Consider the following 15,063-nt stretch of genomic DNA (forward strand, 5'->3'; position numbering starts at 1 on the left):
CCATATTAATATATTTAAAGTTTCTTCCTTCTAGCAAAGAAGAAAATTTTTCATTTCTCTTCCCAACGATCTCAAGACTCGTGATTTTCCTGTTTTGGCACTTTGTTCAATATATATATATATATATATATATATATATGAAATGCCTACTTAGAATAGGAAGGTCAAGTTATCTTGTATATAAAGTAGGATAGGTGCCTCTTTCTAATGGCCGTTTCAGCACTTACATGAGTTCGACTTCACCACTCAATCCTAATTCTCGAAATCAGAAATCAAAAAAATTGACTTAGTTCCCTTGCAAATTTTACTTTTGTGTAAATCTGTCTGACAAATATGATGATAACAACATTGGAAACAACTTTCTTCAACACAATTGGACGAAGTGGTTGTTCAGTGAGATTTAGAAGCTTGCGAAAATAAAATGAATCCTTGTCCACGCTGTCTTTTATATGTTGGTTGCTCATGCTTAGTAGAGTTATATCCATCAATGTCGTTGAGCTCAATATTGCTTGTAGAATCTGTTCTCTCTGAATTCATCACCAATGGGACTTCCATTGGCAGATCCTCATTTCTCTTTGTTGTAATTGTTGTGTAACATAGGATGTCTAATATGACTGCTAGAAATGATAAGGCAGTTGCACTGCCAAAAACTCCATCTTTCACAACATAGCATTCATTATCCAACTAGAACTTGAAGTATGGTTGGATTTGGTTTATGCTCGACCCCACTAACAACAAATAAATTGCAATTGTAAAACTCATCCATGAGAAGAGGAGAATCATAGCAACTAGTCTGTTGTGGGTGAGAATATAGTGGAAATTCGTAGCACAGCAAACACAACCTCCAATGGCGTTTCTTGTTAATTGGTCAAGAAAATGTCACAAAGCTACCGTGATTCCTAGAGCCAATGCAGGGCTTGATGGAAGGTCGCATCCTACCTCCTCATACAACACATTATTGGCCTTGTTGCTTGTTAATTATGCGGCAATGTTCATTGCCACAACTACCAGTCCCAAGAATCCTGTTAAGTAATGGAAGTTCCTCAGCCTTGACCTTTTCATTTTGTTACATATCAGAATAGGGTTCTTCCCCAACTGAATTAGACAAATTGTAGAAGACAACTACCAAAATCTAGCAGAACAATTGTTTTATGTGAAAATTCCTAAAATTGGAATCCTATTGTAGCAACTGGTATTATTTCTCCTAATTGTTAATTAATTTGACAATTTATCTGCAACGACAAATATTGAAATAAACACACTTCAACCTTCACAAATAAAATTATGTGGAAAAATAAAACGTTGGAAGATGAGAAAATGCTAGCACACAAAATATGAGACAATTATTTTTGGACAAATGTCCCCGGAAAAAACCCAACTTGGGAAAATCGGTGTAGCAGTGAGGGTTTTTTTATTATTATTCAACAGTGGAAATATGAGCACAATCTAAATGCCTGAAACTGGTAATCCACGCAAGAAAATCTGGGCAAAATTATTGAAGGGAATTACCCTTCCTCAACAATCATTTCTGACACAACTTGCCTACAAATAACTTGGCCTCCTGAAGCTTCTGCATCACCCTCTGCACTGGACTGCACAATCACTATGATGTCAAGCCTCTAACTAGTCTTTGATGAAGTCGTTTTGCCTTCTACTGCTAAGAAATTTGTCTCCTCGGCCCTCTGAAACCTTTGCGGGACCTCTGGATCTGAGAACGACTTCTCTCCAGCAAATCGAATTTCCCTCTTTGAAGCTACTGCGCAGAGCTCTGCGATGCCTCACTGGGATAACTCGCTTCTCTTGCCACTGCCTCTTTGGATCTAAAAAAATTCCTCCAGATCACTGTCCCTGCCCCTCACTCACTGCTTTGATCTTTGGCTCTCTCTGGCAAGTTACTGCTGCTACTCTAGAAATCGATCTGCCAAGAAATCGAACTGCTCAATTGTACTCTCCATCACCACATCAACCTCCTCTTATAATCCACTGTTGGAGCACCAACAACCAAGATTAAAACATAATCGATGGCTAGGATCACCTTTGGATCGATCCATGTGAGTTTCTAGACTATTCTCACCTTAACTTAATTAATATTGGTTGATTAACCATATTCCCTAAGTTTAGACTTAGGAAATATTTAAAAAACAGTTAATAATCTAATTGAGACACTTTTAGGTATAATTTCCATAAATGATTTATGGGTTTTGTAGATCTCATGTATTTTAGCCTCTCCACTAAATTTCGTGGCTAGAAAACATCTGATGCTACAAAAACTAACACTCCCTCTTAGCGAGGAATGTGTTCTAGTGCTACACTCCCTGCCACAACACCCTGTCTCTGCATCATCTCCTATCACGTTGCTGATGTCTGGCCATACTTCCCACCAACCATTGCACAACTCTGATATAAGTTGCATTTGTGTTGCTGTTGACATTGCCATACTATTTCCGACACTACATCTGCACAACAACTCCCTCTCATCTGTTATTGCTACAACTCCAACTACTGCAACTGAGAAGGATCCAAAATACTAAATCAACTGTGTTCAGTAAGATGCATCTGTCTGCCGAATCTCTGGCTGCTACTAGCAATTTCACTGTCCACTGAAGGCTTTGCGTTGCTGCTAACTCTACACTGCTTCCAACTCTGTACTGTGCTCCGCAGCATCTAACTACTACTAGTATCTACATTTGTCACTCCAGTACTCACTGCATCAAATGCCACTGATCATCCTGCTACTAAAAACTGTGGGCCCCTATAGCAAGGTATTGATCCATGAGGTGGACTCCTCAAGGACCCTGCCCAATCTCTGTAGTTCTCTGGGACTACAGTACCAAATCTCCCCACCTCACTCTTGGAGGTATATCTACAAACATCATGAAGTCTTCCTCTAACCTAGAGGAAAACATGTCGATCTCTGATGAGGCTGCCTACTGGTCCTCCTTTGCCTCCTTGTCCTTCTTCGTGAGAGGACACTAGGTACAGTAGTGACCAAGCTCATCACACCTGAAGAATTTGACCTTTGGCAGGTCCTTCATCTTCTTCCTCTGTTCCCACTATCCCTGACTGGTGTTGATTTATGGTAGCATCGGATGTGCTCTATGTCTCAATTTTTGTAGGGAGGCTTAGACACATGCATTCTCCAATACCTGGAAATCGTTTTGGGAAATTCCACCCAGAGATAGTTTCATGAAAACAATTAATTATTTTTAATGGCTCCCCAAGTCTAAAATTAGGAAATTAAAATAATTAATGGGTATTAATCTAAACTGTGGGTGAAAATTCTAGAAGAAGGCGGAGATCAAGTCAATATGATACTAGCCATTGATTAGAATCTAATATGGGACGTTGATTGATCAGCGAAAGGATTATAAAAAGAGGCTTGATGGGCACTTGGAGAACACATCAAGTGAAGATCAGAAGATCGAATTTCTAAAGCAGAGTAGCTGCCGAAGAGAATTTTGAAGCGATATTTTGTAGTGAGAGGCAGGGATAGTATCCGAAGGGAAGTTTTCCTGGTCGGAGAGTACAAGGCAGAGAGGGCATAACGACGTCGAGGGCAAGGCTAAAGCAAGCTAGCCCACGCAGAGCTGACATAGTGGCAGTGCACAGCCTGAAGGGAGATCGAATTCCTACTAAGGAAATTGAGTTTCAGAAGCCAGGAGCCAAGGTGTGACACCGAGAGGCTGAAAGTCGAAGTTTCCAGCCAGCAGAGGGTCAGGAGGAAGAGAAGTGCAGTCCCTGGCAGAGGTGATGCAGAGACTGCATGGGGTTGACGCAGTTCTACGCAAAAGCTGATGTAAAAGGGATGTAGAGGCTCATTCCCAGTGAGATCAAAGCCGGATCTTCCAGTGATAGGGTGAGAACATCTCACTACTCATTTTGCCCAGTTTCTCTCTATATAGGATAACTAGTTAGGCATCCAACAAATTGTACTTAGAATTACTACTGCATAATAATAAAAACCCTCAGCTACTACACCGGTTTAACCACACTGGGTTTTTCAGGGGACACTTGTCCACAAATAACTGTGTAGATGTGTTGTGTATTTTTTTCTTGCTCAGTTTCTTAGTTCCGCATTTTATTTAAATGGTGAAGGCTGCAGTGTATTCGTTTTGGTGTTTACTATAGGAAATAGTAAATAATTTTGTTCAATAATTCACAAATAGAAGAAACGTAATCAGTCACTGCAGTAGAAATTTGGCATCCAAATTTTCACAACTGGGACCCTTTGATGTGAGGGCCACATTCTCCTCCTTTACCACCGTTGATCCACTACTACTGCTACCATTGATGGAGCTCTTTAACAAAGCTCGTCTAAACTCCTCCTGCTACAAATCAGCCCACATCCTATCCCACTCTGGTAGCCTATCTTTTCCCAATATGCTTTGGACAAAGACTTACCACTCCTTTGAGACACTATTGAGTGTCAATCGCACTAGCTCCGTGGGTTGAGGCATTGCCCCAACAACTAACAGTTTGTCTTAGACCTCTTGAATCCTAGTAAGGAAGGGATCTATGCCTTCCCCCTTCTAGATCTGAATGCATCTCAGTGTCTCCTCAAGAAACATCTTCCGCTGCTCGGAAGTTCCCTGGTCTAATGTGGAAAGAACATCCCACATATGTTTGGTAGTATCTTTGCTAGCTATATGTGAGGCAATATGATCCCAGGTCCATCCAAGATCAACCGCTTCACCCACACCATCTCTTTCTTGTATTCTTTCTACTGATCTATATCCTGGGGCACTGCCACTACATTATCAATGTAGGCTTTGAGGCCATATTCATCTAGAAGGAAGGACATCCTAGCCTTCTAGATGATATATTTGGAAGCTCCATCCAACCTATCCTGATCACGAATCCCTATAGTGGCCATCTCAACGAAATGTCGAAAACTCCCCCTTTCCTTCTGCTTGGCTTCTGCTTTGTTATTTGCACTACCTTCTGGAGCGAGAAGATTTGCTCACAATTACTGCTAATCTACAAGGAAAATCGAACTTCTGAGACTAGTTCCCTGAGGAAAATTTTCCTTCAACTATGTGTGCTTCTCTCTGTTTGACCCGGCGTTGCCTCTGCTCTAGCGATTTGCTACAAAATCCTCTACGCTGACCTAGAGATATGCCCAACGAAAAAATCCGAGCCGCTCCCTCTACCTTTGGAATTACTTGATCTGGAAAATTGAATTTTCCTGCTCTGAAAAATCGAGTTTCCTCAAGTAACTCAACCACCTGGAAAAAGACAGCAATGCCCCTGGGAATTTCGGCCCGCTACTCTTACTAAACAACGAAATTCCTTCTTTCACTTTTGAGCTCTCTGACTGATCAACTGCGCTCTGATACCATGTGAAAATTCCTAATAACTGGTATTATTTCTCCTAATTGTTAGTTAATTTAACAATTCATCTACTCCGACAAATATCGAAATAAACACACTGCAACCTTCACAAATAAAATTTTGCAGAAAAATAAAATGCTGGAAGCTGAGAAATGCTACCACACAAAATATGAGACAATTATTTTTGGACTAATTTCCCCGAAAAAACCCAACTTTGGAAAACCAGTGCAATAGTGAGGGTTTTTTCTCATTATGCAACAGTGAAAATCTGAGTACAATCTAGATGCCTGAAACTGGCAATTCACAGCAAGAAAATCTGGGAAAAATTATTGAAGGGAATTACCCTTCCTCCACAACAATCCTGACATAACCTACCTATAGATAACTTGGCCTCCTGAAGCTTCTGCGTCACCCTCTGCGCTGAACTACGTAGTCACTATGACATCCAGCCTCTGACTGGTCTCTGATGAAACTGTTTTTCCTTCTATTGCTGAAAAATTATTTTTTCTGACTCTCTAGAACTTCCGCCCGGACTCTGTATCTGTGAACAGTTTCCCCTCCAGCAAATTAAACTGCCCTCTTTGAAGTTACTACGCAAAGCTCTGCGTTGCCTCACTGGGATAACTCGACCCTCTTACTACTGCCTCTCCAAATCTGGAAAACTTCCTCTGGATCAGTGTCCCTGCCCCTCACTCAATGCTTCAATCTCTGGCTCTCTTCGACAACTGATTGTTGCTACTCTAGAAATCAATCTACCAAGAAATCGAACTACTCAAGTGTACTCTCCATCACCACATCAACCTCCTCTTATAATCCACTATTGGAGCACCAACGACCAAGATTAAAACATAATCGATGGCTAGGATCATCTCTAGATTGATCTGTGTGAGTTTCTAGACTATTATCGCCTTATCTCAGTTAATATTGATTAATTAACCATATTCCCTAAGTTTTGACTTAGGAAATATTTTAAAAATAGTTAATAATCTAATTGAGACACTTCTAGGCAGAATTTCCAGAAACAATTTCTGGGTCTTGGAGATCTCATGTATTCTAGCCTCTCCACCAAATTTCGTGGCTAGAACACATATGATGCTACAAAAACTAACAAATTTGCCTTGAAGATTGGCACACTAATTTACAAGGGCCTCTTCAAAGGGACCGGTGAGGCCATAGATTTTACATTGCTAAATGCTCCCTGTCCACTCATTTGTTTACAATATGTTTTTGATGGAAATCAGTGAAACTTCTCTGATTGGGAGGATAAATAGTATAATTGTAACCACAAATTTTTGCATTCCCTGGTCAACTTTGGCATGTGACCTTCACTTTCAGATAGATTAAATTAGTCTATCCATGAGATGAAATGACATGCCATGAATATATAAACACTATTAAAGACACAGCGAACAACCTGTCATAAAATTCTAAAAGTGAATGAGACATGGCCCCATTTTATGGAAATAACTGGAGGATTTGAGTGGAGACTAATGAATTCCAGAGCCTCCCTATCATATTCAAGTTTTCCATGTACTTTATTCCCATTATTCTTGCTTTCATTCATTGTATTTATTGTAATCCTTAATGCTCAACCAACAATAGTAAACTGTCTCTGGAAAAAAAAATCCGGTGCAATTTTTTGTTACAACATCTGGCTCCATCTGGGAGCAGTGTCTGGCTTGCAGGACACCAAGAACAATAGACTAGGTGCCTTGTTGGGCTATGGAGTCAACTTTCAAAACTATTTCAATCAGCTCGGAAACATCTGAAATTTGAAATCTCATTGCAACCTTTAATTTCTGGACATATGATCCTTATTCATCAACTAAAAAACTGGAATTAAAAAAAAAATGTGCAATTGAAAATTGAATGCTCATAAAGTGACCTTATTTATGTCCATCTCATACTATAAACAAATCAACTGATGTCAAGTGAAATCAGTCTTCCAGTGATACCATGACAACATTTGGGTGCTTGATCTTATGCCAGTTTTCTTTTGATCTTTTAAAATAGATTGGAAAAACTGGCCAACAGGAAATGCTGTACACCCAGTAAAAGATATCAGCTGCAACAAGTAGATCATCTACAAACTGCCCGAAGACTCCATATATTTTGCCACATATTTTGCCACAGAAGCATTAAAAATATGAGAGAAAATATTATTTGATTAGCAAATGTAAATTGTTATAAATCAACAAACCTTTGTGTCAGCAGCGTGTCCAGTTCATCTTTAACATTTTCTTTAACAATTTGCTGATATGTATAATGAATTTTTTTAATTAATAGTCCCTATGGTCAGCTGGAGATGTTTCTTCTAATTGTCAACCATAGTCCAAAGAATATATAAAATATTTATTTATTTTTTCTTTAACATCAGGGTTTTCATGAAAACACTGTTCTTTGCTTGAAACAATATGCATATGGCCAAATATTTGAAAGCTGGTTACCTTTAATTCGAGAGCATCATTTTCCTCTTGTGGCTGTCTTTGGCATGTGCTTGTACCCCACTCTTCATCTGAATCATATGAATCATAAATAGGATTACCTTCAAAATGTACAAAATAAGACCTCCGAGGATTAACTTGCAACATGATAATTTCTTCATTTTCTTGATTGCTGAATGGTGGTTCTTGATGCAGGTCTGAAATTTCCTGAAGCTCATTTTCAAAATTCTCTTCAACAGCATCATCATGAGTCTTGGAATTTTTTTCAAAATCAAAATACTCACAACAATTTTCAAAATGAAATTCCTGTAAATACAAGTTTCTGCAAAATTAATTAAGCGTTGCATAGAAATCTTCAAAGAAGGAATGCTTAATCGAGGTAAAGATCTATACCAAGACTGAGCTTTTTGGTCCAAAGAATACATGAACAGCTTAATTTTTGCATCTTCATGGACAATACCTTGCTGGTTGATGCATTTGCAAAAATCTAAGGTGTTGAGCCAGACTTTCATTTGCATTGCCTCTAAATATTGGAAGATAGGCATTCCATTCATGAAAAAAAGGTACATAATGGGGATAATCAGATATACAAGAAAAATCCAATGGAGCAAACTTGTTGCGAAAAAATGCAAGAATGGTCATTTAAAACCCAAGAAAATAAAAATGCCCAAAGTGAAGATATAAAAGTTAGGGAAGATCTATTCAACTCCATCCCAGGCGACAACACCAATTTGATGTTGTTCCCTGGAGACAACCCATAGCTGTAGGGGGTTAGTGCCCAAGACATCTATCAAACTCCATGTTTTTCGTATCTAAAAGAAGGTTTGTTGGAGATGGGTTGCTTGTTAGTGCAATGTAGACTTATACATAGATAATATTTAAACTTTAAACTTTAAAGCAGGTTGGCCAACTTCTAGGAGTTGTTATCGCTCAAACTAGTAAGGGACCAAGGGTCCTAGGAGAGGATCCTATAGAGAAAATACTAGGTCAAGGGCAACGATGGAGCGATAGCCCACTGTCACCTCAACTAAGGCTCCCTGCTCTTTACAGACTTTCACCGATGGGAGGAGATCCAATATAAATGGAATCACTAGATGAATAGATCAATAAGAGGATAAGGAGTGATTCCTAAGGCCTATTCACAAGAGAGACTCAATTGTATGGCTTTCTTCCTTTGAAAGCAAGGTGACAGGCTCTCTAGGAAAGGCTAAGAGGATTATCGAGGTAGGGTTTGGGAATGTATCTTGTAAATATGATACCTAGGCCTAGAAATCCTTATGGAGACTTGGTCTTTATGTGATCTTTGTGGAGATAGAGTTGTAAGGTTGTGGGACCACACACGATCAAGTGGACCCATAATTAGGTCAAGGATGTGGAGTTGATCAACTAAGGAGTGGCTTGACCTAATTATGGAAGAGAAGAGGATCAAAGGAAAAATTTTCTTTGGAGAAATGAATGCAATGTTCCAAATGAGGACACTAGGCAAGGGAAACCTAACCCAAGAAACAATCCCTGAGCTAGGGATTGCCATATCTCGAGATTCCACTGTCAGAATTGCTTCAAATTTGGAGGGCCTTTAGAGGAAACCCTAACACAGTTATGGGCCAAAAATCAAAGTGTTGTGATGGCTACAATGAGATTTATTCGATGCCCTAAGTGACCTATGGTGGCTAGGCCTAGAAAGGGAGAGGAGGCAAGAAAAATAGGCATTTAGGTGACCACCAGTGGATGGATTAGTGCCTTGACTTTGGGATATATGGAGTCAAGATGAAATTGTGATTTGGAGAGACTATTCCCACTCAAGGAGACCTCTAGACAACTTTGCATGGAAATTAGCGTATGAGAGAAGCTGCCAGAAGATTTTATACTTTGATATGCAAAATTGATGACTTACCAAGGTATTTTCAACAATGATAATCTATAGGATCATTCACCCATTCATACATGGCCCATGCAATGATGCATCGCTATAAAAGATTAAAATTTCCACAATTTCGCATAGGAAAGCAGTAAATTTCAAACTTGTATAGTGAAAATCCCAACAACATTCATGTGACAAAGTAAATAACAAGAAAAAGCATGAAAATTACTTACATGTACAAAAGAGTATATCCAATCATCATATTATGCCAATAATGAAGCTCCAAGACTAGAGAGGTAGATCAAAACATCAAGATTCGTCCATAACATCCAAACTCGTCCTCCAAAAGGGAATGTGAAATTCTCAAGAGATACTAAATCCCAATCCAACTGATGATGATGAAAGTGAATCATCTCACTTCTATTTATACAATCCTGTAAGGGATTCGAATGGCCTAATTTGGACTAATAATGCCCCTAAATTAAAATAATGTGCATGATAACAATACTTCTGGTGACAAGCCCACCAAAATAGCCCAATAACATAATAATAAGCCTCTCAAGAGGGAAAAATGATCAATATACTGAGTCCTTGGGCCTTTGAGGAGGCCTAATGAAGTCCAAGGGATGCCATGATGTAGACCTGGACTCCAAACATAGTGGACAAGGGGTTGGCCCCTTATCTTCCAAGTAAGAACATGTGGTGCTCCCAAGTGGGTATGGGGGCACAAGGACATCCTCATGGGTCTCCAAGTGGATAAAAAATGCCTATAGACCATCTGTAAGGGCCAAGATGATGACATAAGCCCCCCCTCTGCAACGGGAGACGTCCTATGGACCATGGAACATCTACCAAGTGTATGGTGCATGTGTGGAGCCTTGTTGGGCATGGTGAACCAGGTGCATCATCCTCATCCAAAAGGTGGAACATGAGCAATCAACGAGCGGTGTTGAGGATCCATGAAGTACTCTTTGCTATGGTGGAGGCCCATAGCTCTCAACGCCCACCCTACAAGTGTCAATGTGGCCCTCGAAGGGCTAGGACCCCGTATAAGGAGACCAAGCCCCAAATGGAGACCCACCTGCAATCATGCATAAGATCCAATGCGTCCCCTTGCCCTCCCAATACAAAAAATCATCAGAATAATCAAGTAAAAGAGCTTACAAATCATGAAACCAATGGGGCATTTCATGGTGGCATGCCCTTCCATAGAGGGCTTTAGCATGTACAAGTGTCTCCAAGCTCAATCGGGGGGTTAATCAAGGACCCTATTAGGTGGTTTCAACCTCTAAAGGGGGTAACATGTCCATTATACATCCCTCAAATGACAGGTGGCAAATGATATAGTAATGTAGTGGAATGGGGATCAACAAAATCATTCAGACCACATATTATGGTACAAGGGTAGCTATAATAAGGGAAGCTCACAATTGGGTATATGAGGGTAGGAGGGAGAAAATAATAGTACATGAGTTACCCCAGCCTTGGTTTTTCCACCCTTTTTCATATGTTTTTTTTGCCTTTGATTGATTTTTCTTCATCACTGCTCGAGGTTCCAGGAGATGAGAGCATGTGTTTAATATATAGCAATGGATACCCCCTTTAGGCGGGGCAATTCATTGCCCACTAGGGGTTTGGACAATCATGGGTTCCTTAATGATGGAGGGGTCTCATCTATGGCCCATAGGAACCAGGGTGACAACCATGGATAAGGGGTAGAGCTCATGTTTGGCTTTTTCCCACGCGCTAAATTTGAATGTCCCGACCATCTTTTGCATTTTGTGGTACATTTCCTATTGAGAGTGGCCAACTTATTCTTTTTCTTTTCTTTTTATCCGCATCAACCTTCGGTACATCATTCCAGGCTCGACCCAAGGTGTGGACAAGGGAGGGGAGGCTAACCCTTTGTGGACCCAGATGGGAAAAGAAATGAATGGGGCTAAAATGAGTGGAAGGGGATGATATATGTCATTTTGGGGAGCGCGACCACACAACCAAAGTCGATATTTCCTAAGTAGTGCCAACCCTAAAGCTAGTGGCCAGTAAAGGAGATCCCACAAGTCTAGGATACAAGGTTAACCACTGAATCAGGAAATGGAGACAAGAGTACAGACCTAACCCACTCTTTCTGCTGAATCCCCCCCGCCAATTTGTGCCTGAAAGTGTCCATGACAAGTAAGGAAAATTACTCAACTATACCAATGAAAAGTCGTGCCTTCAGGGTCGGGAGACCCACCTTCAAACATACGATCATAACAACTGGGCGAGGGACCACATGGCTGGCTCAAATAGCAGAGATAATGACGCATCGAGCTATCTGGTGGTTGCAAGAGGCTATTGGCTGCCAGCTGAGGACCATCAAGGAGAAAAATTTCTCCTATATACACTACCCGTAGGTGGTGGATAACAAGAGTCATGGACCTTAGAGATTAGTTGTGATGAAAAAGGAAAAAATAAAAAGATGAAAGGTTCTAATGACTTGAGAAAGTTGAATTCAACCTTTAAACCTTGAGCAGAAAATGTTAAACGAAACTGAAAGCAAAGTATGTATGGTGTAATTGCCTCTAAATAACATAGCACCAATTAAGGTGTTCAATTCAATCGCAAGTACCTTTTGTTACTTAATGTGCAAGAGTAAATCTGCAATTGTATTCAGATAAACCTGCTGATACGTATGTTATTTCAGTAGAAGAAAACAGATTATTAGAGAGAGAAAACACATCAAGAAAGATACAATATACTACAACTTATCTCAAATATGGAATCAAGCTATTTTTTCATTCATTGATCTCTGTTAAAGACAAAATACATTGCACACTGATATTTAATCTCCAAAAAACTCCAGATTGAACCCCCTCTCAGTTCTGATTTTTTACCTTTATCTCTGCCCTCAAAGTTAATTGTTTATTCAGTTAAAAAACTGATTCTTTTACAGTTAATAGATTGCTTCTTTTAAAAGGTTTTATAACAGATTATAATGGGTCGTTATAGTGAAAATAACCAATTATAAATACACTGCTCTACAATCTTAATAGTATATATATAAAAGTATATAATATTAAACCCCGTTTTGATAAATAAAGACTCACCCCTAAACTTTATGACATATATGCTCCAATACATAATTGACTGTTTGAGTGGAGGAATAATAAAACTACGCTTCCAAGTTTTGACCCATCAAAAGTTAAAGTCTAGAAAGAAGTGAAGGTATGTGCAGGCCTAGCTTTTATCACTTACATCAGAAAAACCATTGTCAGTTTTATAGACCTCGTCAGCCCCCTTAGTGATTTCAAAATAGGTGGGGGCGGGGGCGGGGGGGGGGGGGAAGGGGGGAAGGGGGTCCATGCTAAAACTTTGTCTTCGATCTAGTGCATCTGTTGTTTGATCAAAATAATTAAATGCTGACCCCCCCTAGTTAGGCTCTGACGTGACAGGGGGTCTCGCATTTTGTCAATCGAGTTGATTTTTGGGTACATAACATTGTAGGCCATATATTGCTCCAGTAGTTGCAGGAGACATAAGTTTAAATTGCAGTCTCCAAAGCAAGTTTAGATTTGCATGTGGATCATTTGCATGCCCTGTTAGTGTGTGTACAAACAAACACTAGTTAAAACTACTCCCTAGCAGTCCTGCATGTTGATGTACACATAAGGGGCAAAGATCATCCAAAGAATCAAATTCTCTAAATCCACCAACTTCTTGCAAACCAAACCAACCACGTTGTGTAAGAAAATCACGAAAATCTTCTTTAGTGTACAAGTTTTTATGTTCAGTGTCACCCATCAGGCGATCAGACTCATCATAAGTGCAGATCTTAATAGTCAAACCATCATCCAGATGACGTATATATGTGCGCAATAGTGAATTTATTACCATTGCTAGCAATCGAACTTTCGACCATAAACAACGGCCATTCGTCGGCCTTAAAAATATTATGGACCATTTAAGTGATCATGCGGTATTGTGGCCTAGATCTTGTCCTATCAACTAGCCTCAATTTGCAACCAATATTGATTAGAAGATGGATCCAAAATATTTTTCCATTCCTAGATGTCAAAAATTTCAGAAATGATTCAAATATTCATTTTAGAGATTTCAAGTTTATTTGCTAGTCTTGATGCATGGAGAAGAACTGTTGTCCATATTAATATATTTAAACTTTAAAGTGGTTTCCTACTCGCAAAGAAGAAAATTTTGCATTTCTCTTCCCAACGATATCAAGACTCATGATCTACCTGTTCTGGTACTTGGTTCAATATATAAATATATATATGAAATGCCTACTTAGCATATGCAAGCCAAGTCATCTCGTATATTAAGTTGTACAGGCACCTCTTTCTAATGGCCATTTCAGCTCTTACTCAAGTTCCACTTGACCACTCGATCTTAATTCTACAAATCAAAAATCAAAAGAATTAATTGTTGTTCCCTTGCAAATTTTACTTGTATGTAAATTTGTCCGATAAATATGATGATGCCAACATTGGAAACAACTTTCTTCAACACAATCAACTGGAGTGGCTTGTTACCCACCACTTCGTGGGTGATATCCCCAGGAGAAATTTTTCTCCATGATGAGCCTCAGCTGGCAGCCAGCAGCCCCTTGCAGCCTCCTACTAGCTCATTGTGCCATTTCTTTGCCACCTGAGCCAGCCATGTGGTCCCTCACCCACTTGCATTGATCATATGTTTGAAGGTGGGCCTCGAATCTAAAGGTATGTCTTGCCATTTGATAATTGAGTATTGGGTTAACTTATCATGGATACTTCTGGGTATGGATTGATGGGGGGATTTGGCAAAAAGGGTGGGCTTAGTTTGTGCTCTTGTCCCCTTGATCTCTTTTGGTTGTTACCCTTGGATATTAGTCTCAGGGGATCTCCTTTATTGACCATTTGGTTCTGGGGTGGTACTACTTGGGAAACCCTAACTTTGGGTGTGTGGTCCTGCTCCTTTATCTGCATATATCACTCCCTTTCCACTCACTATACCCCATTCATCATTTCTCCCACTTGGGTCCACATTTCCATGCCGGGTCCACATAGGGCCAACCTCCCTATCCCCTTGCCCCCACCTTGGGTCAGGCCTAGAATGATGCCCCAGAGGTTGAAGAAATTAAAAGAAAAGAAAAAAAACATAATTGACCACATTTAACAGGAAATTGTACCACAAAATGCAAAATATGGTCAGGACAAAATAATCAACACGTGGGCAAAAGCCAATACATGAGCTCTACCCCAATCCATGGTCATCACCCTGGTTCCATAGGCCCTAGATGAGCCTCCTTTATCAATTAGGAACCCATGATTGTCCCAACCCCTGGAGGGAAATGAACTGCCCTACCTCAAAGGGGGTAATCACTGTTATATCTTACACATCATGCTCTTGTCCTTTGAGCCCCGAGCAGTTAATTAAAGAAAATTCATAAAA

At 39.9% G+C, this 15,063-nt stretch overlaps 1 pseudogene; it reads right to left on the reverse strand.

Moving 5' to 3' along the window:
* Positions 1-390: 390 nt before the first annotated feature.
* LOC149214024 (protein MODIFYING WALL LIGNIN-1-like) lies at positions 391-1,062 on the reverse strand (annotated as a pseudogene).
* Between the last annotated feature and the right edge of the window lie 14,001 nt (positions 1,063-15,063).

The sequence above is a fragment of the Pinus tabuliformis genome, chromosome 1_1 (genome assembly GCF_031772625.1).
Source record: "Pinus tabuliformis cultivar Carrire ecotype Pingquan chromosome 1_1, CPIR1, whole genome shotgun sequence".
Lineage (NCBI taxonomy): Eukaryota > Viridiplantae > Streptophyta > Pinopsida > Pinales > Pinaceae > Pinus > Pinus tabuliformis.